The 26,818-nt window shown below is 42.2% G+C and overlaps 1 protein-coding gene across 1 annotated transcript in view; it reads right to left on the bottom strand.

The window, feature by feature from the left end:
- The window catches only part of ACOXL (acyl-CoA oxidase like), a 315,801-nt gene that overhangs the window by 144,430 nt on the left and 144,553 nt on the right, over positions 1 to 26,818 (bottom strand).

The raw sequence follows: 26,818 nt of genomic DNA, 5'->3' as shown, positions 1-26,818 counted from the left end.
TGTTTGTATTCTGGGACCTTACATATTCTTTGGGAATAGACTTCCCAGTAGAAGCATCCGACACAATATGTACAAGACATAGTTTTCTTAAACCAAAAAGATACAGTTCAATGTCAAAGATCAGCCAGGAGAGAAATAATTTAATAACCCCACTCACCTACTGCAAAAATCAAGTGCCTAACAGGAAAACACCTGTCAATTAAATGAAGATATCAGATGAAGATAAAACATATGAAACTCTTCAGATTTCTGGATAGCTCTTGATCTTGAAAATTATGCCATTTAAGAATAAATATTTCCTGAACCTTACCTGCAGCATAACAGCATTGTCACCTTCAAAAGTTACAAACACATCTGTGTCACATTTTAAGCCTGAGATTCGGTTTTCCTTCATGTAACTCTATTGAAAAACAAGAAAGAAAAGAAATACATTTAAAATTTTCAATCCCATCATTATAAAATATGATTTACTTTGTCTTTGAAATTTAAAAATGTACAGAAAATTGGAAAAGAAAATAATTAGAGTTCTCCCACAGAGAATAACTATCCAAAGAAATTTAATCCATCACATTAATTGGTGGCCTTTAAATATTATTTTGGGTGTTGCCTTCATTAGTAGTAAAAACATTTAAAAATAATCATGTCACATTTTTCTAAAATATTTCAACAAATTATGCTGATTTTTTCTCTCTCTGCTTCCCAAATCTTATGAATTCTAATAAATGTCAAGGCATTAGTGATTACACCCTACAATATGTAGAAAGAAGTCCCCTGTACCCCAATCCTTTTAAAATTAGCAAATATACCTATGACCCCTGAGAGATTATAAAAATCCTAAATTGTCATTCTGCATTTAATATCATTAAACACTCTGCATCATAAATTCACACTCCAGCTTCCAGCTAGTTTCTCTTGGCAGTAGACTACTGCTCACTTGCAAAGCATTGATAGGGTTTCTGTACACAAACTGGGAGAATCTGCTGCGCAGAGCAGGTCATTCAGCCCCAGGCAAACTGGGAAGCAGCAAAGTTTGCCTTTGTTTGGCCTCAGGCCCTTCCCCTTCTGAAGGTCTCTGAGCTCTGTGTCTTCCAGCTCCTTGTCCTTCCCATTAAATCTCCAGAACAATTCCCACTGTCAAAATCAGCTTTCACAAATCAATCCTGCCTAAGTAAGTTATGGCTGAGGCGACTGTCACCTTAACTTCTCCCAATGTTAGAGGAGGCAGACAGCTGGCAAACATGTGGAGAGGGAGGGGACATTCAGTGGGATGCTTGCTTACATGCTACACATCTATGTAAGCTGATCCTGTGGGACATGGAGGGAGAATACAGATAACAGACTGGCCCAAACCAGCTTCCTCCAATAAGGAAGAGAAACTGACCCAAACTTCACCCCCAAATCCATTAGCATAGTAAAAATCAAGCCTCCCCACATGCCATGACAGTTCCGATGGGGACAAAATAGTCACAAATCCACCTGAGGTAAGGGTGCAGCAGGCCCGAACTGCAGGAAGATGCCACCTGTCCCCTTTGGAACTCCCCCCCTTAGTGATTACTCCTCTCCTGCATATAAGTAGCTCCCTACTGTTCCCTGCACAGTCCGCTCTGGGTCTGCCCAGGCCCCAGCTCTTGGCTGTGTACTCTTGACTTTCTCTAAAATCATATTTTCCAAGTAAACTCTAAATGATCCATGCCTTTTGTGTCCATTCTTGAATTTCTTTGCCACAGTGAGGCCAAGGACCCGTCTTTTGTCCTTGAATATTTGCATTTAGCACTTTCGCTCTGACAGAGAAGACAAGATTTAGCCCCTGTTGAAAATGTCAAGCCACATGGGCTCTGGAGGGTCACAGAAGGGTGCTCCCGTGGGCAGCCATCCTTAATGCCTTGGGGGGCCTCCTGCATTTCTGAAAACAGCCACCTGTGACACGGAAGCCAAAACTCTTGAGGTCCCCAGCCTGCAGAGACCTAAGTCCTGCGAGCACTCCCAGAGGACCCCCATGCCCTCTTTCCCTTAGCATCTACGTAGTCCCAGCAGGCCAACAGCACAGTGTCACCATCTAGTTTACAGAAGCAAGGTGTCCTCACAAGCCCACAGCAATCCTTTGTCAAGTTCGTAAATGTAAACCAATTGTAGTTACGGGTGAATAATCCAGTAACATTTCCAACCTGGAAAAGTTCTCCCTTCCCCTCCAACCGCGGGATTACACGAGCCCCCCAGGCAAGCCTCATGAAATTAAGTTTGGCCTGGATGTGATCATGCCTCAGAGCGTTTCCCCAACAAGGCAAGAGCTGGCTCATTTTCATTGTCATAATTCTGCCATCTATGGAGTATTCACCACAAGCCAGACACTGAGCAGGGGGCTTTACCCAGACTTCATATACTTCACTTAATCCTTTTATCCTCACAACAGCCTTGTGAGGTAGGTGTTACCCCATTTTACCCATGAAGAAAGCAAGGCTTGAGGACTATGTTGGAATGTTCTAGAATAAGCTCTCAAATTCTGGTGCAGAAAAGGCTAACACTGAATATTCCACTCCAGTGTTGGGAGGAAGCAGGTATATAGAAGAAGCATAGCTGCTAAGTGCTCAAAATAATCAGTTTAAAGAAACACCATGCTTTCTCTTGAGCATTTTGCTCAGGTCTCCTCAGTAGGGGAGGGAGTGATAGGTTCTTTGTTATTCTGACACTCTGAACTTGTTCACAGTCAACCAGGCCATCCAGGCCTTAAAATGACCCAAGAGACAATCCACTCAAAGGGGAGTAGGATCAGCAGGCACAGGCCAATGCCTCTCAGACAATGGGCAGCCAAGTTCTGCAAGCAGAAAGATGTTCTGCCTTATATTAATTCTTCAATTAATTCTTCAGTTCCTCTGAGTTTGAACATTGAGTAAAACAGCATGACTTTTCTGATGATCCTAGACTTTCCAGGGCCCTGACTGAGCTGAGGTAACAAGGCTTACAGCCCTCACAGAGCGTGCAGGCACCTGAAAGGAAAGAGCAAACAGAAAACCCACAGGTCAACCAGGTGCAGAGCAGTGCTTGGGGCCAGCACATCGCTTCCAATCTCCTGCAACTACCAGGGGCATAGTTATGATCTAATTTCCTTAGAATAGGCCACAGAGACCTATCCTCAAAAAAGGTCTAGATCCTTGGGATATCTGGGGTGACCTGATCAGAAACTAACCAGTTTCAGAAGTCCTAGGCATCCGTGTTCTGTGTTTTAGAAAAAGACATGCAGCATAGTTACTGAATATAGACATACAGCCATCTTCTTAAGGGACTTAAACTCTAAATTTGGGGCCTCTAAATCTTTGGGGAGAAATGATCATAAACAGTTTGTATGTGTGTGTCACTTTCTGATTAAAAATGAACTTTTTGGTGTTTTTTATTAATTACTTAAAGCAACACATAAGCATTATTTAAAAATCACAAAAGAGAGGAAAACAAAAGGAAAAAACGGTCATCCAAAATCTCATGATGGGGGAGATAAAAGGGTGCTAAGAAAGAAAGACCCCACGAGAAAGGCTTAGGATAGGATCTGGGAGTTATAAGGACAGAGGTAGGTGTTAGGGGGAGGCAGTTGGAGAGAAACCCAGAAATTGGCAGAGCAAATCTGGGCAAAGGGAGCCATGGAGTGTCTTGGAGCAAGGATGATGACTGAGCCAGGGAGGCAGAGTAGAGGAGATGAGGAACGAGTCAGGTGTGAGAAAAGCCAAAACCAGGGGAGGAAGTAACAGGGCCAAATTTGGGGGAAAGAGGAAATATGTATGCCTCACAGAGGCCCCCAGCACCATGGTGGCAAGTTGGGGGCCAGTGCTGGGCTCTGCAGTCCGAGACACTCCCCATGCCCGGGCACAGCCCAGCTCTTGCTACCTTCATGAGGCTTTTGACCAGCACCACAGGAAGTGTGGAGAAAAGGGGCAGTTGGGGAGGCCACCACTGAGGACCACTGTTATGTCCCGTGGTGTATGATAATGTGTTTCCACTCTTCACAGCACCTCAGCTTTGCAGTTCAGGGATGAGAAAGCTGAGGGTCAGTGAGGTTTTCCCGTTGTGCTCTGGCCACACTGGCCTTGCCCGTGGCCCTGGGGTTTGGAATGCTATCCCCTCTGCCTGGGGTGCTCCCCCCATGTCCAGGGGGTTCTCTGATCATCTCACGCCTGTCCCTGGTCAGAAGTTCCCACTGCAGGGAGGCGGCCCTGGTCCTTTGTCTAAAAGAGCTGCCTCACCACTGCCATCACTCGCCCTCTCCTTACCTCCACTTACGTTTGTCACAGCATCTCACGGCACACTGCTGGGTCTTCGCGGCACTTCCTCCTGGTACCAAGACGACATCAGGACACAGACACACACACAGGGAAGATCACGTGAAGGCACGGGACGGAGACACCTATCTGTAAGTTCTGGTGAGAAGCCTCAAGAGAAACCAACCCTGCCAACCCCTTGATTTTGGACTTCTAGCCTTCATAACTGGAACAAAATAAATACCTGTGTTTAAGCCACTCAGTCTGAGGTACTTTGTTACATCAGCCGGAGCAGACTCACACAGCATGTGTGGGTGTACACATGTGCATGCGTGTGTGTGAAGTGTTCTCTGGAATCTTGCCTGTTCACAACCAGGGATAAATCACCGTGAACTGCTTCTCCCACGTGAAATGAAGCCTTTGGAGTCTAAGGAAATCCTTCTCTAAGCCATCATCTCAAAGCACCTCAACAGCACCTTGGGTTTTCATTACAAAATGAAATGGTGATTCCCACAAGTTTTCTTCCTTCCAGTCAGACTCCTAAGTGGGGCCATTTGCTTATACATTTCTGGTTGGGGTAGGAGACAGCTGAGAAAAAGGGGGCAGTGAGGGAAGAAACACGTTTTATCCCCTAAAAAGTGAGTAATATTTTCCATAAGCTTACTTCACTCAATTTAAAAAAGAAATGTGGAATAGACAGAGGGAACTCTAAACGTCATGCTCCCCAGGCCAGCAGACTCCTCAGGGGTGATGTGGGCCAGAATCTGGTCTCTGTGAAGAAAGAGTACATGGGCAGACACGCTACTCTATGTCTGCCTTCTGGATTACATCGAGCCTCTCAGCAAGTAATTGTGACTGTCACTGAGGCTGTGTCCCATTTCAATCTGAGCCCCACAGAACATATTTTATGATTCAAGCTTTGTGCACTGTAAGTTTAATATTTTCCTGCTGTTTTTCACATCTCTAATTTTTTTTTACTGTATGATTACATTTAATAAATGCATCAGAACAAATCAGAAACAGGCTTTCTTTCCCACCTGGAAAGAAACTGAGGGTAAATTTTGTTAATTTGAAGAAGAGGAAACAGACAAAAATCAATCTTATCTATTTGTTAGGGCATGTCAATTGAAAATAGAGACACTGACCCACAGATCCAGAGGGGCTGTCTTATTAAGAGTCATAGTGATTTTACACACGTGTTCCTCCACCACCCCGAGGGTGAACCCGCGTGGGCAGGCGGCTCATGTGAGAGAGCCACTACACCTCTCCTGTGACAGCCGCTATCTTCTGACAGCTCAGCAGATGACAGATGTGCTCACGGAGGCGAAGACAACTGTCCCACACTGCCCTGTCTGCTTGGAGGTGGTGCTGCACTCTCAGGGCTGATGAGCCAGGGACAGCAGGTGGGAGGGGATTCAGTCATGGGCCCCAGCACCAGATGTACACTGAGGGTCTCCTGTTGCAGTAGCTACGCTACACATCACAATACACAGACATGGTCCTGCCCTCAGGACAGACAGGCATTGGTCAGGAAGGCAAATGAAACAGATTAATTAAAAAATCTGTGATAAGTGCCAGCAAGGAAAAGATCTGGTTTCCATGAGAAAAGAAGTAACAAGAAAGACCTCTTCTAACCTAGATGACAGGAGGGTTTTTAGAGGGCTTATTTAGCTTGGAACCTTCAAGAAGAGAAGTCAGCCCAGACAGGAATGGGAGAACACATGCCCCTGTGAGAGGACAGCGTGTGCAAACGCTCTGAGGCCATGAAGGCACACAGGATGTTCGGGGATGGGAAAGGAGGCTGGGCTGGGGCAGGGAGTTGGGGGAGAGTGGCCCAAAAATAAGGTTATAGAGCTGGGCAGGGCTCAAGTGACTTGGGGCATCAGGAGCCATCTTGACTGTTAAAGTCATGAAATAATGTTGAAATTTGGAGGAAGATGATCTTTGACTTTCAAAGATAGCTTGAGCTGCTGAGTGGGCACAGCCCTCAGGAGGCCAGAGAGAGGGAGGTGGACTAGTTAGTGGCATGCAGTTGGGAGACATGGGTGGCACAGAGATAGAGGGAGAAGGGCTTGGAGAGGGTCTGGTGTGTGCGTGGGAAGGAGGAAGGCTGGGCCACATGCACAGTAGATTTTTGGTGCGATGTTTGTGGCTGGAGAACCCTGGCAGAGGAGTATGTGTGAGGAGAGATCAAACGTTCACATCTGTAAATGTGAGATGGGAGAATCAGTGAGGTGTGCAAGTGGACTGGTCAAAATGAAAGTCAGATGCAAACTCTGGAGCTGTGTCTGGGATGTAGATATTATTAGAGAGTCCTCACCAAATAAGCAGTACTTAAAACCTCAGGAGAGGACAGAATCACCAAGACATTATATACATATTCAGAGAAGAAAGGACCCAGGCTCATGTTCTGAAAAACGCCAACCTTCAGAGGCCATGTAGCAGAAAAGTGGCAGAGGAGACCAAGAAGATAAAGAAGCAGGAGGAGGGCTTGTGAGTGTGGGGTCCTGAACGCAGAGCCAGGGTGTGTCCAGGAGCGGGAGGCCTACCACGGCAGGGCTGCTGAGAGTGCAGGCAGGTGAGGACAAGAGGGGCCCTTTGGGCTGAGCCCCAGTGAATCAACAGTGACTGCACAAAAACACTGTGGGCAGCATCGCCCAGGGGGACCCAGGTTCGATTCCAGCAATATGGCAGCCTAGATATTCCTTTTCAAAACTCTGTAGTAGAAATCATCAAACACACACTTGCAAAAATACTTCTAAAAAATCATTGTGAATGTAAAGTTAAGCTGATAAAGAGAAATACTCAGACACCGAACACAATAAGAGGGCACAACACCAGAAGGGAAGTAGGTGTCGAGACCAGGAGAGGTATGTCAAGATGCCTACACAAACACAGTCCTCTGGAAAACACGCCTATGTGGGTGGAAGAAGAAAGCTCCACCCATCACCCAGAAGATGAGGGCATTTGCTGGTCTCAGCTGTGGCTGAGGAGTGGGTGGTAGGGAGAAATATCTTTCCTTAGAATTTTCAGCCATGGCCTGTATTCACATGGCACTGGGGCCAGATCCATACTTTCTATGAGGCCCTCAAAGCCCCAACCAGAGAAGCTGGTTTAAAGTGGGTTGTGGTGTCCAGGAACCTGGCAGAGGTAAATGCAAATCCTCTCTGGCCTGACAGATGACCAAGATAAAGTTCCCAAACCCATGGACTCAGGAAATAAAATAAAAATACCCACAACACACAAGGGGAAATAAAGACCAATAAGAAGAGATAAATAACCACCTACAGAATCAAACCCACAGAGGTGTCAGATAGTGATATTAGCCTAATATACCTTGAAGGAGGAAATATAAAGAACACAGAGAGGCAGCATTCAAAATAACTATGTCTTACAATTTTCCAAAATTGGCAAGTGACAAAGGCCTATATTCAGCACACCCAAATAATCCCAAATTAATACCTAGACACATTACAGTAAAACCATAGATCACAAAGATAGTATCTCAAAAGAAGCAAAGACAAAAAAAACTAATTGCCATGAAAAATTAAATGAGGTAGCTGATTCCTTTCAACAAGAGAATCCAGAATAATAGTAAAAACTTCAAAGTGCTGAGCAAAAATAACTGTCAACTATGAATTCTACACTTAACGGTATTGAACTTTTCAAGATTATGAAATAAAGACATCTTCAAAGATGAGGGTTGTTTTTTTCTGTCTGACCCACACTAAATGTTACTCTGAAGAATGTATTCCCAGGACAAGGAAAATGACTGAAGAGATGCAAGAAGGAATTGTGAGCACAGAAATTGGTGGGAGGTAGTTGTTCCAAAGAAATGCTGATTTCAAATAATAATAAATACGATGGCTAATCTGGGGGATTATAAAACATAGCACTGAAGTGATGAATAATGAGTATAGAGGGTGAGAGCTGGGGATTAGTGGAAGCAATTTAAGATTTTGTACTGTTGGGAGAAAAGAAAGATAATAGCAACTTAAGACTTTGTATGTTAAATGTGCATACTAAAACAGCTAGAGCAACCATGAAATGAACATAAATAGAATGAAAACCAGAAAATAGAAGAATGGAAAGGGGAAAAAAAACCCAATAAATCTAAATGAAAGTAAGAAGGTCAAACAAGCAGAGGTAAGATAACAAATAGAAAAACAAACAGTAAGATGGAAGAAATGAATTCAAATATATCAATAATAACAATAAATATTTAGACTATACAGCTAAAAATAAGGTTGTCAGAGTAAATTAAACCTAAAAATCAGATAAATGTTCATAAGAAACAAAATTGCAGCACAATAGTGGAGAAAATTTTAATGTAAAAGGATGTAACAAATAAATACAAACCAAATGGAAGTTTTGTCCTTATATTAATATTGTATAAAACACATTTTAAGGCATTACTAGAGCTAAAGAGAGACACTACAGAAGGTTCAAAGATTCGATTCACCAGGGCAATAGAAGAATTCTTTATTTGTAAGCATAATTTGTAATAATCCTTCAAAGTAATTAGACCAAATTGGTAGAATTACAGGGAGACACTGACAATCTACTATCAACAGTGAGAAATTTTGCCCTCTCAATAAGCAATAGATCACATATACCAAAGCTTCAGTAAGAATAGGGAGCATTTGAACCATGCCATTGATAAGCTTGACCTACTGTTCACAGCTAAAACCTCATGCCCAGTTAAAGAATGCACATTCCCTTGAAGCATACATAGCAACTGTCCGCGTTCTAGGCCACAAAGTAGGTCATAATAAAAATTTCCAAAAGAATCTGTATCGCACAGGCCATTTTCTCTAACTACAACAGAATCAAGTGGAAAAATCAATATAATAAGAATTATTATTATTATAATGATAAAACAACGAGAACAGTTACTAAACTGTGGTTATACTCTAAAGCTAAAGTGTCTGGATTTAAACCTTGGCTCTGCCAACTCAGGAGTACGTGGTCTTGGGCAAACTGCTTAAACTCTCAGTGGCTCATTTTTCATCTATCTAACATTGCGGTTATAATAACAGCCCTACTTTGAAGGGTTGTTGTGGGGATTATATAAGTTAATCAACATAAAATGTAAAGACTGAAGTTTGACACACAGTAAGAACTCGGCAAAAGTTAGCTATTATTACTATTCCTAAACACTAGATATTAGGAAATTTAAAAACATACTCAGCTAATTCATGAGTCAAATAAGTCATGATGGAAATTAAAATATACTTAGAGCTTTAAACAGAAAATCTTACTTATCAAATCATGGTTGACACAGCCAAAGTAGTTATTTAAAAAATAAAAGTTACAGCTTTAAATGCTTATAATAGAAAAAGAGATTGGCAAAAATTAATCAGATAATATCCAAGCTGAAGTACTAGAAGAAGAGCAGGAACATAAACCTGAAGAAAGTAGAAGGAAATAAATAATGAAGGTAAAAATCAATGAAATAGAAAAACCAGGTACAATCTGGAGAGGATCAACAGAACCAAAAGTTTATTATTTGAAAAAAAATATGAAAATAGATTAACAAGATGAGAGGACGGCAAAAACAAAAAGTATTAGGAATGGCAAAGGGACCATAACTATAGATGCAGCAAGGATTAAAACTATGAGGGTATTATGAACTTATGACAATAAATTTTAAAACTAAGAAGAATGGAAAAACCATTTAAACCAGAAAAATATAAGTTGCCAAAGCAGATTCAAGAAGAAATAGAAAATTGGATAGTTATAACCACTAAATAAAGAGAATCAATCATTTAAAATGTTCCCAGTAAGAAATTAGGAGCCCTCTATGGCTTCATAGGTATTTGTGCCAAATACTCAAAAAGAGGTAATTCAATTTTATGCAAACTCTTCAAGAGACTAGAAAAAAAAGGAATGCCCCCTCCCCAAGTCATTTAATTAGAGTGGTATAAATTTGATATCCAAAATGGACAAGGGCAGTACTAGGAAGGAATAAAAAAGGACAACCTCACTCATGATCATAGGTGGAAAAATCCTAAATAATTATTAGCAGATTCATTATATTAAACACACACACACAAACACACACTATGACCAAATTGTATATATCCCCAAACTCAAGATTTGTTAAACATTAACATATTATGTTCACTACATTAAGATATTATACGGAAGAAAAGGTGTGGTTACCTCAATAAAATAAGTGTACATAATAATACTACAAAATTCAAAAACATTCATAATTTTAAAACCAACCCAAAAAAGAGCACACAAATACACACATACATACATGCACACACAAAAAAGCCTCTTGAGAAATTAAAGGTAAAATAGACCTTCTTCACATGATAAATATCTACACTATGCACAACTATAAAAAAACAAACTGGACAACCTAGAAGAAATGAGAAATTCTTAGGAACATACAACATACTAAGACTGAGCAGGAAGAAACAAGAAGAAATCTGAATAGACCAATTACTAATAAGGAGATTAAATCAGTAATCAAAAATCTCCCAATGATGAAAATTACAGTACCAGATAGCTGCACTGGTGATATTCACCAAACATTTAAAGAAGAATTCACCAACCCTTCTCAACTTCTTCCAAAAAATCAGAGAACATTTGCAAACTAATTTTACAAGGCCAGCATTATTGTGATACCAAACCAGAAAAGGAAAGTTACTACCAGAAAAGAAAACTACAGGCCAATATCCCTAATAAACATAGATGCAAAATTCTCAATAAAATACTAGCAAACCAAATCCAGTAGCACATTAAAAGGAGCATTACTTTTAAAATGCAGGATTTATCCCTGGGATACATGGATGGTTCAACATATGCAAATCAATCAAAGTGACATATCACATTCATAGAATGAAAGAAAAGAATCAGATGATCATCTCAATAAATGCAGGAAAAGCATTCAACAAAATTCAACATCCATTCATTGTAAAAACTCAAATTAGGCATAGAAGGAACACATCTCAACATAATGAAGGCTATAAATGACAAGCCCACAGCTAACATCATACTCAGTGGTGAAAGGGTGAGAACTTTTCCTCTAAGGTCAGGAGTAAGACAAGGGTGCCCGCTCTCCACTCCCATCCAACATATACTGGAAGTCCTAACCAGTTTATCAGGCAAGCAAAAGACATAAAAGGTATCAGAATTGAAAAGGAAGAGGTAAAATTGTCTCTGCAGATGATATGATTTAATATACAGAAAATCCTAAAGGCTCAACTGAAAAAACAATTAGGCTAATCAATGAATTCAGAAAATTGTAGGAAATAAAATTAACATACAAAAATCTTTAGTATTTCTATACACTAACAACAAAATTTCTGGAAAAAATGTTTTAAATCAATCCCATTTATAATAGCATCAAAAACAATAACGTACTTCGGAATAAATTTAATTAAGGATTTGAAAGATCTTTATGTTGAAAACTACAAAACATTGATGAAAGAAATTGAAGGAGATACAAATACATGAAATGGTATCCTATATTTACAGTCTGGAAGAATTATTTTTGTTAAAATGTCAATACTTCCAAAGACCATCTATAGATTCAACACAATGCCTATCAAAATTCCAATGGCATCTTTTACAGAAGTAGAAAAAACTCCTGAAATTTATTTGGAACCACAAAAGCCCCTAAACAGCTAAAGAATCCTGAGAAAGAAGAACAAAGCAGGAGGTATCACACTTTCTGATTTCAAGCTGTATCATAAAGTTATAGTCATCAAACAATATGGTACTGGCATTAAGATAGACAAACAGACCAGTGGAACAGATTCAAGAGCCCAGAAATAAACCCAAGCATATACAGTCAATTAATATTTGACAAGGGAGCCAAGAACAATCAATGGAGAAAAGACAGTTTCTTCAATAACTGGCGCTGGCATAACTGAATATTTACATGTACAGGGATGAAACTGGACTCGTATCTTACACCACTCACAAAAATTAACTCAAAATGGATTAAAGACTTAAATGTAAGACCTGAAACCATGAAATGCCTAGAAGAAAGTATAGGAACAAACTCTCTAACATGGGTCTTCATAATGATTTTTTGAATATGACACCTAAAGCACAAGCAATAAAATAAGAAATAAACAAGTGGGACAATATCAAAATTAAAAGCTTCTGCACACCAAAAGAAATCATCAACAAAGTAAAAGGACAATCTACAGAATGGGGGAAAATATTTGCAAACCATCTATCTGATAAGGAGTTCGTATACAAAAAATATAAATAACTTATGCAACTCAAAAGAAAAAAACAAATAACACAATTAAAAAATGTAGAGACATTGCTCCAAAGAAGATATATGAAAGGCTAACAGATACAGGAAAAGATCCTCAACATCGTTAGTCGTTAGGAAAATGCAAATTAAAACTATAAGGAAATGTCACCTCACACCTGTTAGAATGGCTATCATCAAAAAGACAAGAGATAACAAATGCTGGCAAAAATGTAAAGAAAAGGGAACCCCTGTGCACTGTTAGTGGGATTGCAAATTGGTAGTTACTATAGAGAAAATGAGGTTCTTCAAAAAGTTAAAAACAGGACTACCATATGATTCAGCAATTCCACTTCTGGATATTCATCCAAAGAAAACAAAAACACTAATTCAAAGATATTTGCACCCCTGCATTCAATTCAATATTATTTACAATAGCCAAGATACAGGAACAACCTAAGTGTCCATGGATGGATGAATACATAAAGACGTTATGATATATATATATATCTATCACACTACCTTACACACACACAATGGAACGTTACTCACCCATAAAAAAAAAAATTCAAAATCATGTGACTGTAGACTATCTACTGTTAAAAGAACATATGGAATGTGAACAGTTCCCAGGAATGTGTTGTTTTAATTTGTCTGATTTTTCTCAAACTATTCAAATTCAGTTAGACAATATCCATCATATTATTGATAAGTTTTCACAAATGCCTAGGGTACCTAACTGATTTTCTTGGTTTCACGGGATATGGCTGGTAATTGTAGGTCTGCTTTTTTTATGTAGCTGTATTCCTATTCTGTTAATGTGTGTACGCGATTTAATTAGTAGTTTGTTAAAACCTATACATGCTTATGTCACTCTACAAGAAGTTATGTCAAAGAAAGAATCAATCTTCCCATGTTCTCTTCCATCTGCTACTTCTATAGCTTTTCTTCTTCCTTCGTAATTACAGCCCTTTAGTAGAATTTGTGCCTCATATCAAAATTACCAAGTATCATAATTCTTCCAAGTAGTAAAGATATCTCAAGACAAATGCTGGGCATAGAAGCCACAGGGCATAAATCTCCAAAGAAGTAAAAAGCTAACCTTTTCAAAGAACATTGCTTCTCTCTCACTTACCAACTTTACATTTCCCTGTATGGCCCCGGAAGATGGCTGGTTAGCCAGAGACGGGTAAGATTCCTCAAGGGAGAAACAACCTAAGACAGGCACAGTCGCAGGGGGGCCATCAGGTGAGAAATTGGGGATCAACAGAGGTAAGGCTTAGAACCTCACCCCCCCTGTTTTGAGAGAAATCTTCTGCATCCGTGGATGTTTTGTTGCCCTTGTCTAGCTTGGATTAATACTTAGTCTATAGGCACAGACCTGATCATCTACATTTGCCCTCTTACAGCACTAAATTATGTTTTCTACCTTTATCTTGCATCTACCTGCCACTTCAGCATTTTATTAATAAAAAAAAATAAGGGAGAAATGTGGGATTCACATATAAATCAAGTATAAAAATCAAATGAATAATCATATCTGACTTGATTGTTTATAGTTCATGATGCGTGATCAAAACTGAAAGTTTCTGTGATATGACTGCCCTTACACTGTTCACCATGTAAGAACTTATTCACTATGTAAGAACTTGTTCACCATGTAAAAACTTGCTCGTTATGCTTCAGAGATTGGAGACTGTTGAGAATTAGGCTTGGGGTTGATTAATGATTGTGCATTGAGTCCCCTATACAGAATTTTATTGTTGTTAACAACCATTTGATTAATAAATATGAGAGATGCCCTCTCAAAAAAAAAAAAGGAAGTCCTACCATTTGCAGCATCGTGGATGGACCTTGAAAGCATTATTGAAAGCATTCTTCCTTTACAATTATTTACATTTATTTCTAATAATGTAAGGAAATGAAAGAAGTCAGAGAAAGACAAATACTGTATGATCTCACTTGTGAATCTAAGAACAAAAAACAAACTCACAGAAAAGGAGATTAGACTTACTAGAGGTGGGGCTAGCAGGAATTGGAGGAAGACGGTCAAAAAGCAAAAACTTTCAGTTCTAAGTAAATAACAATTACGGATGTAATGTACAACCCAATGAGTTTGCTAACGCTGCTGCAGGATACAGGAAAGCTGTTAGGGGAGTAAATCCTAAGGGTTCTCATCACAAGGAGAAAATTTTTTCTTTATTCTTTTCTTCTTATTGTATCTCTATGAGAAGATGGATGTTAGCTAAACCTATTTTGTTAATCATTTCACAATATATGGCAATCAAACCATCAAGCTGTACATCTTAAACTTATACTGTGATATGTGTCAATTATTTCTCAATAAAACTGGAAAAAAAATAGTTGCAAAATACCCACACCAAATAACACCCTTAACATAAGCACATGATCCTTAAATTTAAAAAAGAAAATTCAGGTTCCCTTTTCCAACCATTAGTTTTAACCATTGCACTGGATGTCCTTGACACTTCAGTAACATGACAATGAAATTAATGTAAATAATTGTAAAGGAAGAAGCAAGCTATCATTTTTCACAGGTGATATGACTGTCTTCATAGGAAATGCAAAAGAGCCACTAGCAGATTATTAGAATTATTATGACAGTGTAACAATGTTGCTGTATATAAAATCAACATACAAAACTCAACTCTATTTCTTTACACCAGCCTAAAAAGATTAGCTAGAAAATATTTTAAAAGCTATCATGTATACTATAATAGATATCTGCTCAGCTTCTGTTCTCTGAGACCTGAGTCACCACCCATACAAGTTGGGCATCAGTAGGCATGTTCATGATATGTGACCTCATTCCTTAACCCAAAATGACTGAGGTGAGAAGGACTCAAAGTCAACTAAGTCAGGGATTTAGCCCTAAATCCATTAGACACCATCTCAGAGTGCAGCTGGAATGGAGACTGTATAAAGTCCAATGCCAAAGGGCAGTCACAAATGCAGAGGAGCAAGGAGAATGGGCTGACACCAGGGGTGCAAAAGTTGGGGCTATGGCCCTGAGGGAAGGAGAGAACAAGAACAGAGCTGCCTCAACACCAGACCCCTTCCCAGTTCCTGATACTTGCAAGACCTGGAGTCCAGAACACATCTTTCTCTCTCTCTCTCCCTTGAGATGTGTTCTCCTTTCCTGCTTAAGAATGTTTGTAATGGATCTCTCTTACTTGCATCCAAAAGAATCTTAACTAAGATAATCACAAATTCAGAATTCACGTTCATTTTTTCACCCTCATTATTTCCTTGATGTGATGGGGTGAATCCTTCTGAAGAGTTATGAACCATCTCAAGGTGAGGTAAAATGAGTATACAGTAGATTTAGAATCTGGCAAATTGGCCCAAGATTGATGTCAGCACTATCCATTATTCTTTCATACATTTGGATGCTATCCATTCTATATAAAATTTATTATCACCTTCTTTTCACCCTTAAGAAGTTTGGGCTGAGATCTTCAAAGGAATGTTGCCAATAAAATGGATTGTCTTTGGGTTATTTTAGTAATCTCTGTTTTCTTTATCTGTGATGAGGGTCAGTTTTACCGCCTCCTCCTCTCCCACTCTAATTTTCCTGACAAGATAAGACCTACTAACATAAGACACTCACAAATACGACATGTGGATTTTCTCACTGGGAGATGATTTTTTCCAGCAACCACAGGTTAATGGCAAAACACAGAGGCTTATTTAAAAATCATGGACTATATTAAATGAGGGCTAATCATAGAATACTGATTAACACAGAAGCCAGGGGACAGAAACACAGTTATCACCTCCCCCACCCAGAAAAAAATAGCAAGGTCCCAAATTAGGGACAAGAGCCTAGGATTTGGGAGACCTGAGTCAGAACCCCTGCCTCCACCTTTCAGTAGATCTGGAGAAATAGCATTTCACCTCTGGTCATAGTTCTTCGATCTGTGCAAAAACCATAAGGATAATAATTCCTACTCATAGGACTGTTGGAGGATTAAAGGTGGCCACATCTATACAGACTCCTACACTTCACCCAGCAGAGACTGAGAGAATGTCAGAGACTCAAAACTGGAAACCTTTTCCTGAAAATAAGAGTTGATTCCTCTAATCTTGGAGCAAGGTTCTTGAAAAATTGAGAAATCATTTATCATAAACTGATTTTTATTGTGCTTTCTAAATCCCTATTACTAAACATGTTATATATTCCTGATAATGATTGGAAAGTGACAGCAGAAATGAGAAGCCTGGAATTTAATCCAGAGCCCCCAAATGTAGAGATTCTTCTTGAAAGTCCTCACTCTGTCTAGAGAAAGGGATCTCTGATCAATGAACTGGAAATGGGGGGAAGTTGATCATAGACCCACTGGTGCCCTAAGAAAATTAGGTTGGGCTAGAGCAAAGACTCTGACTGATAAAGCTGTCATAGTAACCACTGAGAGGGCCTTTCTACTGGGGCAACACCTGGCCCTCAACCAGTCCCTTACCAGGAGGTTTGCCAGATCCAGCCTTGGACCCTTTCTGCATATGGGCTGTACCTGAATTCCTTGCACTTGGTTACCCAGTTACTTGGCATTACAGTGAAGCTCAACTCACCCCTACACCACCCACACATGCAATCCATGACCCCCAGACTTAAAATCCCCCACCAGCATCACTAGCTACATATGGCCCAGGCATCAGCCAGGATTTTTCCTGACTCTGTTTCTTAAGAAATTGGATGGGGAGCAAATGGTCTCTGCCATATTAGGTTCAAGTCAAGCTGACCTATTTATCTGTTTTGAGAGATATATGACCAGGGGATTGCTGTGAAAAGCTGAGCAGTTAAATCAAATACCATCTATTTTATTCCAGGGAATAGTAAATCTGCAGCATGCAGGATGAAGAGGTGACTCTCTGATGACTGTCCTCCTTGTACCGACCCGCCTGCCCGCACAGAGCCCACTCTGCCTGGAGGACTTTGTGTTCTAGAGGAGCTCTGACTCCTCTTTGGGACTGGCAGGAGCCCAGTGTGCTCTTGGATTTTTGAGTTTGGTTTTTCTAGTTCTTATGGCTTTCCAGCTCTTCTTTAGTCACCAACACTCTTAGCTGCATGCATTCAGAGACCCTCTGTCCTTATTATCCTGAAGCGCCCCCAGGAAACCAGGAAATATGTGTGACAGTCAACAAGCATGAGCAGACTCCCTGAGGAGGCTGGCCAGGCTCCTTCAGGAGCAGAGCAAAGGCTTGAGCTCAGCAAATGGACTTCATGTCATCTCTTCGGGATTCCCAGAGTTCTGTTTGCTTATTTCTGGCCTAGGCTCTGTTCCAAGAAATGGTCAATGCCAGATAAATGAAGTGATGTCGAATCCTCCTGAGGAATGAGTCTTGGGACTAAGGCTGCTAAACAACTGGGGGGCTCGGCAATATACAATTTTTTTTTCTTAATTTACAAACACTTGTGATTTAGTGTCTCTTAAGCAATCTTTAAAATACAATAACTCAGTCACTGACCAGCTGGTTTGCGTCTCCAAACAGCAAACAGCAGCTCTATATCTAACATGAAAGAAATGGTCAATAGTGGCTGCTGATAACCTTATCATCAGGCTAGGTCATAGATCTCTTCTGAGACTTTATCCTGCTCCAAATGTGCAGATATTTCTTCATTCTGCTTCAGCCAGTTCTGCTCTTTCACATGGGATTCTGGTACACACTAAGAAGTGATGCGGCCAAGGGCTGGAATGAGAAGGTCCCATGGAGGGGCTGTAATGGAAGGGAGCCTAAAATCCAGCTGTGGAGGGTGAATCCTAGGGTCCAGCCCATCCAGGAGTGGTATCTTCCAGTGCTGGTAACAAGGGGGCCAACATGGAGGCTCAGCCCCTGGCCATTGGCATCAAGTTACAGGTAACACTCAAGGGCCAAGGGATACTGTAACAGGTCCCTGGGAGAATTTGGTTGTGCAGAGCCAAGGTCAGCAGCTGGGAATCTATTTACAGGTCTACCCTGGTGGAGCGGACAGTGGGAACTATGCAGGCTGTCCGGGCTCCAAGTCTGTCTTTGCAGACCCTGATGCTTTGGAGTCAGAGTCGCTGATAATTTGACTTGCTTCCAACATGCAAGGGCACACCCTGAGGAACCCCAAGCAGGCAACTCCCATACATGTCTAATGGGTCGTGGTGAGGGAAGGGAGAGAGCTGGGCTCCTTCATTGTAATCAGATCCAGGAAAAGGGAAGAGAAGGGCAGTTGAGTACTTACTGAGTGCCTACCATGTGCTAGGCTTTAAGAGAGAAGGAAACAGGCTCCCAGGGTAAGGTCTAAGGTCGCAGAGCCCTGCCCAGGAGACCCCACCACTTCCATGGAAAGTGCGCCCTGCCAGAATGGGCCTGTCCATAAAAGGCAGAAATGTAATCCAGGGTTCTGCTTCCCTACTCCTCTCTCAGAGGATAACAGGAAATTCAATCTGTATTTGCCTGATACAGGGAAAGGGGGCAATGTGCAAGTCCTATTGAATTGTGAGAGTTTGAAGAATTCAGCTGACTCCATCAATCCTGAAAGAAAGAAGGTGGGAAGTAAAGAGAAGCAGCCAAGGCCTGGGTCACGTGACCAACCCGAGTCCGCGGAGCTCTGCTCTCAGTGTCCCCACATGGGCAGGTGAAGGGTTTTCATCATGTCCAAACGGGGCCAGTTAGATTCTCCACTTGCATACTGAGATTAGAAGCCAAAATGCAGAACATGTGTGAGCGCGGAGCCCTGGCTATAGACAATGGCGCCCGGCTGTGTGCCAACAGCAAGCTGGGCTCTCCCAGCTCCTGTTCCAGCTCCTCCCCGACTCACCAAGAGGTTTGTTTGGGTGAGTAATTTAACCACATCCCACCTCACTTTCCTCAGCTCCGTATCAGAGGAAAAGCAGGGAATCATATTAGAGGGTCTGACAGGGAGAGGATGGTCTGGTCCTGCCAGCCAGCCTCCATCTTATGGGAAGACCCAGTTCAACTAACATTAATTCTGGCAGCATAGCAAGATGCATCTACGGGCACCTAGAAACAGGCTTGGGAAGGGAAGTGCCCCACCCAGCGTCACACAGCAGCAAAGTGACGTGTCAGACTGCAACTGTGCTTGGCCCATTGAAATGAACACAGCTACTTTCTGGAGCTTCAGGGCAGAAACCATCACACTCAGTTTGCACAGGGCACAGCAGTTGGGTGTGTGGGCTCTGGAGACAGACTCTGGGTTCAAAGCCTGTCTGGACTTTCTAGCTGCTGAACCTTGAGCAAGTTCTTCCCTCTCTCCCTGCCCTCAGTTTCCTCCTGTGTAAAGTAAATCTAATAACAGTACTCATTTAATTTAAGAATCAGCAAAGTTTCTATAGCTAAAGCACTTATAAATGGGCCTACATATACAGGAAGTGCTTCCTGACTGCTAACAAAAACAAAAAGAAAGCAGAGACCCCCACAGCCCCTGGGTCCCGAGCCCCTGCATACGCTGTGTCTGACATGGGAAAAGGCTGCTTTTCATCAGCACAGAGACTCGGTTGGGAGGGCAGGTTTGGAGAGCCAGAGACACAAAGCCCCTGCAGTCAGTACCCCATCTTGGGAAGTATGGACCTTCACAGAGGCCTGTGAAGCCTGTAAACGCCAGGGCAATGGGGTCTCATGCACCCAGTGGTATCTGTCCACCACACACCGCGAAGCTGAGCCTCATCTCCTTGGGGAGCCTCCCAGGCACCCCAGGCAGTTTCCCACCCTCTTCAGTTGAGCATAGCTTTATCATATCAACATGGGCTCTGGGGTCAGGCAAATCAGGCTTTAAATCCCTTGACAACCTGTGGGAACTCAAGAAAATCCAACTGCTCTGAGCCTCAATTTCTTCATCTGCAAAGTGGGGATAACCAAAGTAGCTGCTTCCAGTAATCCTCAGGATTATCATATACTCTTGATGAATCGGGCCTGTTGGCATTATGCAATAACCTTATTTAGTGATATTCATTACTTGGAATCTACTTTGATATTACCAGTCATTCCAGCTGTCTTTTGATGCATGGTAACATGGTATATCTTTTCCCACCCTTTCTCTTTTAACCTATTTGTGTCTTTATATTTGAATTGTTTCTTGTAAGCATGAAGTTGGATCTTGCTTTTTTATCCAGTCTGACATCTCTGCCTTTTAATTGGGGTATTTGCATTTAAAGTGTTTATTAATATGGTTAAGTTTGCATCTACCATCTGGCTGTTTTCTATTGAGCAATCTCTTCATTCTCCCGTATTTCCTCTTATCCTGCCTTCTTTTGGGTTAATTTAGTATTGTTATAATTTCATTTTAACTCCTTCATTGGCTTATTAGCTATGACTCTTCATTTCATTGTTTTAGTGGTAGCTTTAGGGTTTATGGTATAAATCTTCAACTTATCAGTCTTCTTTCAGATGATAATACATTGCTTTGTGTAAAGTATAAGAACCTTACAATATCCTTTTCTCCTCTTCTGGCCTTTCTGCTGTCATCTATTTTACTGTTACATGTGTTATAAACCTCAAACTCCATTGTTATTATGTTTGTTTAAACAGTCAAGTATCTTTTAAAAGATTAAAATACTAAGAAAAAAGTCTTACATATTGACATATAGTTACTATTTTTGGTGCTTTTCATTCCTTTGTGCACATCCATATTTCCATCCGGCATCATTTTCCTTCTGTGTGAAGAACTTCCTTTAATTTTTCTTACAGTAAAAAAGTCTGTTGGTGATGAATCCTTTCCACTTTCACAAGTCTGAACATGTCTTTATTACACCTTTCATTTTGGAAACATCATTTTACCGGGTATAGAAGTTTTGTTTGACTTTTTTTTTCTTTCAGTACTTTTTAAAATGTTGCTCCACTGTCATGCTGCTTGCACCTTTTTTTTCCCAGTGAGAATTCTGCTGTCATCCTTCTCTTTGTTCTTTTATACATAACATTGCTTTTTTCTCAGGCCGTGAGCCTTACGGTATTCCAGACCAGCCAGTGGGAAAGGGCCCAGTTCCCAGGACTGGGTGCCCACCAGACGCTGTTCCCTCTAATCCTTTCAGGCGAGTCTTGCTCAGCCTCCAGTAGTTTCCCACACCCATGCCATAGCCAGTGCTGAGCTGCACACTCAAGGGGATCCACTGAAGTCCCTGTGTTCTCTGCAGCCAGTGCTCTTCTGTCTGGTGTTCCAGCCTGTGATTTCTAGATGCTCTGGTCTTCCTGGACTCTTAGCTCTGTGTCTTCAAATCAGGGAATTCACTGGGCTTTGCCCTAGTTCCCTCCTGATGCCTGGCATGGAAACTCTTCTCAGGGCAGGAAACGGGCAACTGTCGGGCTCATCTGGTTTATTTCCCCTCTCTCAGAGATCACTGTGCCTCACTGCCTGGTGGTCAGTGTCTATTTAGTTCACGTATATTGTCCATTTTCTGGTTTTTTTTTTCTTTCAGTACTTTTTTAAATGTTGCTCCACTGTCAGGAGGGTATATCTGCTGCATGTTACTTCAACCCAGTCAGGAACAGAAGTCCCCCAAGGTTCTTCTGATGGAAATCTTAGGGCCTCCCAGTTCCAGACACAGTGTAGTGTGCCCCATCGTGCCGCCTGGCCCCCAGGACAGGGACCGTGAACCAAGTACACTGCTCCACGCATAGAAAGAACTTAGAAATACTTAACAGTGACTCTTAATAAGCAATCATTAAGGCAATGCAGTGCTTGCCTCAACATAAATGATTGAAGTCCAACTGCTCCTTTTTGTATGAAATCTCATTTATCCCAGGCTTTATGACAGATAATGCTGAATATGAAATCGTTGGAAAAAATTTAAGCTTGGAAACAAAGGAGTTAAAATTCCAAAATATGATCTAATTCCAAAGTTTCACATTTACCTGTAGTCTTCATTTATCTGCTGCTTCACTGGTAAGAATGTTCTTTTTTAAAAAATCCATATGTTTTTATTAGTATCACTACCAAGTATTTTATTTCTTATTGGAATAAAGTTGATATACAACATTATAATTGGTTTCAGATGTACAACATAGTGACTTGATAATTATATACATTACTAGAGGCTTGCCATAGTAAGTGTGGTTACTCCATTATCATTCCAATATATACAATATAATTGGTCATATTCTCTATGTTGTACTTCCATTCTTAGGTCTAACTTATTTTACAATTTGCGGTTTGTACCTCTTTATTTCCTTCACCTATTTTACCCATTCCCTAACTCCCGCTTCTCTGTATATCCAATAGTCTATTGTCTATATTTGTGGGTCTGTTCCTTTTTTGTTTTTTAGATTACACATATAGGTTAAATAATATGGTATTTATCTTTCTCTGCCTGGCCTATTTCACTTAGTATGGTACCCTCTATGTCCAATCTGTTGTCACAAATGGCAGGATTTCCTTCTTTTTATGGCCAAGTAATATTCCATTGTGTATATGTACCCATCTTCTTTATCCACTCATCTATTTTTTTATCCATTCATTTTTCCAAATTAGTGATTGTTTTCTTCAGGCAAATTTCCAGAAGTGGAATTGCTCAATCATATGGTATTCCTATTTTTAGTTTTTTAAGGAACTTCCATATTGTTTTCCACAATGGCTAGACTAACTTACATTCCCACCAACAGTCTAGAAGGGTTCCCTTTTCTCTACATTCTCGCCAACACTTGTTATTCTAAGAACGCTCTTCAAGCAACTAAATGTCACTCTTGGCAACATTAAACCTATCACCTGGAGAACGCAACAATCACCAGGCTCCTAAGCCAACCTGAGACTTTCTCAGGAGTTACTGACACAGAGTGACAATGTTGTTAAAAATCATCCACCAAATGCTATGGAAACACTAAATATGGAGAGAAAGAATGTCAGAATCCAGAGGCTTCCATAGAACAGTTTAATGGCAATAGTGCTGGGATTGTGAACCCTTGCCTAGACCAACGGCACATTTGAAATCCCATTTATTCAGATGATGCTCACTTCAGGCAATAGCAGCAAACAAAGTTAGTGGTGGAAAGAAAACAATGCAATAGGGCCATGTGTTTCAAGTAGATGTAAAAATTAAGTGCTAGAGGTACTCATACCTTGATTCATGTACAGTGATTTCCTATCCTAGCCTTCTTCTCAAGCCCTTGTGTCTCACATTATACAACTGAGCCAACAAGTGGGCCTATACAGGTTTTAAAGTTAATAAATATCACTACTGATCTGAATATGAGTAGCCTATTGACAACACCAGTGCTCTTTCTCCCCAAAAAGTAACAATAAAGTCAGATTTTTTAAAAATGTTCAAGTAAAATAAAATAATGAAGCAAAACAAAAAGGGACAAGTGTGGATTAATCCCAAGTTCTAAGTATAAGAAAGAAAAATGAATGCACAAGGCAGTAATTTACTCATTCAATCAATCAGATGTCCATCAGTCTGTCTGGCCATCAAGACATCTCTCCATCAATCCATCTGTCCACCATCCCATATGCCCCTGAGTCTCTCAGTCAGTCAACAGGTGCTTACCAATACTCCACACACACTATAGCCAGAAGTAAGGCTGTACTGATGAAGGACTTGGTCCCTGCCCTCATTGCACTCATAGTCCAACCTCAGTTTACTCATTTGTAAAATAGCAATAAATTAGAAAGGCTAACAGTGCCAAGAGCCTATTACATACAGGCACTGTGCTGAAGGCTCTAGGAATTCAGTCTGCTGCACAGGTGGTTCTGGGGACAGCAGGTGCCTTCTGAGCCCCTGACCCATCAGGGTAAATTCCTTCTCTCAGGTCTAACTCTGGCTTTCTTTATTCAATCCTTTCCTCCCCTGCACCCTCACTTGCCCCAGCCCATGCCTGTTATGGTGTCCCTAGGTGTGCTACCTGCTCACATACCTTTATCCCATGTGCATCTGTCCCCTACCTGGTGGGCCTTTCAACATCCATCTGAAAGACTCTGGCTCATTCTTTAAGTTGCTAAAATGACACAGCTCTGGGACCACCCCCCAGGTCTCACTGAGTACTCCCAGCCCTGGCTGCTACACAGGACCTGCAACATCAGTCTGGGCTCTGCATCCACCTTGCACAACGGCAAGCAAAAGAGAACATGTGGTATTTTTTTTCCTCCAAATCCTCAGGCTAGGCACATCACAGAGAGATCAACTGCTACTTCCTGGGTTCACACGTGAAGCATTTTATGATCATCATCTCATACAATTTAATGCTCACAACTTCTACAAAGGAAGGCTTATCCCCATTTTATATATGAGGAAACTGAGGCATAGAGAGAGGAATAATTTGCCCAAGATCACAGCCCAGGGTTGCTGGCTGCAAAGACAGTTAATGTGTGTTGAAATACATTTTTTAGCAGGAAGACCTATAGGCAGTAAAACAGATGGTTTTCAGCGTCATCTGAGCAGCCCCCAGATGCAAGTCCACACTCCTCCACTCCTGGAGACCTCCTGCCTGAGGAAGTTGTGGTGTATGGAAATCTGAGCTTAAAAGGACTAGAAGATGTTCGTGCTTGTCTTTCAACAAATATGTATGTATCTACAGATAGCCTTGTGCTGGCTATTGGGGGGATGGGGGGATGGGGAGGAGAAGGGAAGAAATGAAGATGGGAATCAGGGCCCTTGCACCCAGGTTGCTGAGGTGCTACTGGGAAGCAAGGCTGTGTGAGCAGCCGGTTCTGGTGGATTTCAGGGCTGGCACTCCAGCCCCCAGCATCACAACTCTGCTATGATATGGCAGCAGAGGGGTCACTTTTGCACAGCAGGGTAGTGCTTGACAACAAAGGAGAACAGGACTGGGCAGGGCCACTGCACAGCAGGGTGAGGGCTGCTGCTTCAGCCATCCCTGCCAGGGCTCAGGACGGACTGGGGGTATGTGGCCTCCCAGGAAGGAGCCCCTGGGCTGGGTCTGAGAACAACAGGTTGTGAAAACCAAGAGGACTGCAGGAGGGCCTCTGCGTAGGGAAGGTGTGAAGGCCCAGGGGCCAGAGACCTCTGGCCACATGGGCCCATGAGATGCGTCACAGGGAATAAGCCGAGGCAGGAAGACTAGAAGACCAGGCGGTCTTGAGCAGGCCCACGGGTAAAGTCCTTGTCAGAGGCTATAATACCTGAGATGGCTCAGGGCCCCACCCCTTCCCTGTGTGGGCCACCTCTGCCATAAGAGTCACTTTTGATCTTACCTCTCATCTGCTGACTGGAACCTTCTTGCTCTACACTGGAACCCCTGAGCTCTATTCCCACTGCTGCCAGTCAAGTCCTGTTTGAAGAGGCAGTTGCTTCCCTGGAGCTATAGGTGGAAACCAGCCTCCTGGCAGGTACCTCACGACTTGTCAGGTCACTAAAAAAAGGTCATGGCCAGCCAGTGTTCCTGGCTGCCTCCGAAGACCTTGGCTTCTCTGACACTTTATTCTCCATCCTCCTTGTCCTGTGGACTCCCACAGAACATCCCCGCCAGAGCAAAGCAAGCGTGTCTCCACCACCAGCACTGCCAGGGACACGCAGGGCACGCCTGGTGGACTGAGGCCCCACTGCATTGTGGGCACATCCTTACTTAGCCTCCTGAAGAGGAATGAGCACGCTGGCCGCCAGATGAGAAAACACAGGTGGCTCCCACTCCATGCACACTGCTCATGTGGGAGAAAACCTCAGGCCGTTGGGAAGGCCCAGTCCCTCCTCTCCCCTTACCCCTTGCCTCTCCCCACTCCATGAGGCCCTGGCTCTGATGCAGAGAGCCAGGATATCCAGCTTTCTGGAAACTTCCCTCCCCATTTATTTTCTACAGCTGCCCTTGACAAGCTCTTGACCCCTTCTCACTGAGGCTAAATCTCTTCATCCTTCCCTCTAGGTTTAGAGCTGCTGTTTTTAAGCAAATAATCAGCCAAGTTCAGGATTAAACTCAGGCCAACAGCCCAGCAGGGTCCTCTCTTCCCACCCTCTCCTGGGCAGTGTCCTTTGGAGGCTCCAGCAGGGCCTGCATCCAGCCCCACGTGCCAATGAAACCCTGCCTACCCTGGGGAGTCGCTTAGGCAGGGTTGTCCTCTGGGGCTGCCCAATGCCACACAGCTGATGCCCGTAGCCCGGCCATGCCACCAAGTCACAGGTCCACAAACCCACACCCCACGTGGCATGCCCTCACAGACCCCACCTGGGTCCCCTTCTTACCAGCTCTAAGCCCCCACCAGGGCACAGAGACTCCCGGCATCCCACATCCTCACAGGCACTTACTCTGTGTGTGTGTTTTGGGAGGTGGGGGTGGGGATGGGGGACAGCGCAGAGATCCCAGCCCTTCTCAGATTGCCCCTCAACTCTCCAAAGATCTGTGCTGGGATTTCTCACCTGGCACCCCTCACTGCATGATCCAGTCTGAGGCCCAGGGCAGGGAACAC

Source organism: Manis pentadactyla, chromosome 2, assembly GCF_030020395.1.
Source record: "Manis pentadactyla isolate mManPen7 chromosome 2, mManPen7.hap1, whole genome shotgun sequence".
Classification (NCBI taxonomy): domain Eukaryota; kingdom Metazoa; phylum Chordata; class Mammalia; order Pholidota; family Manidae; genus Manis; species Manis pentadactyla.
This window is presented reverse-complemented; position numbering and strand designations above follow the sequence as displayed.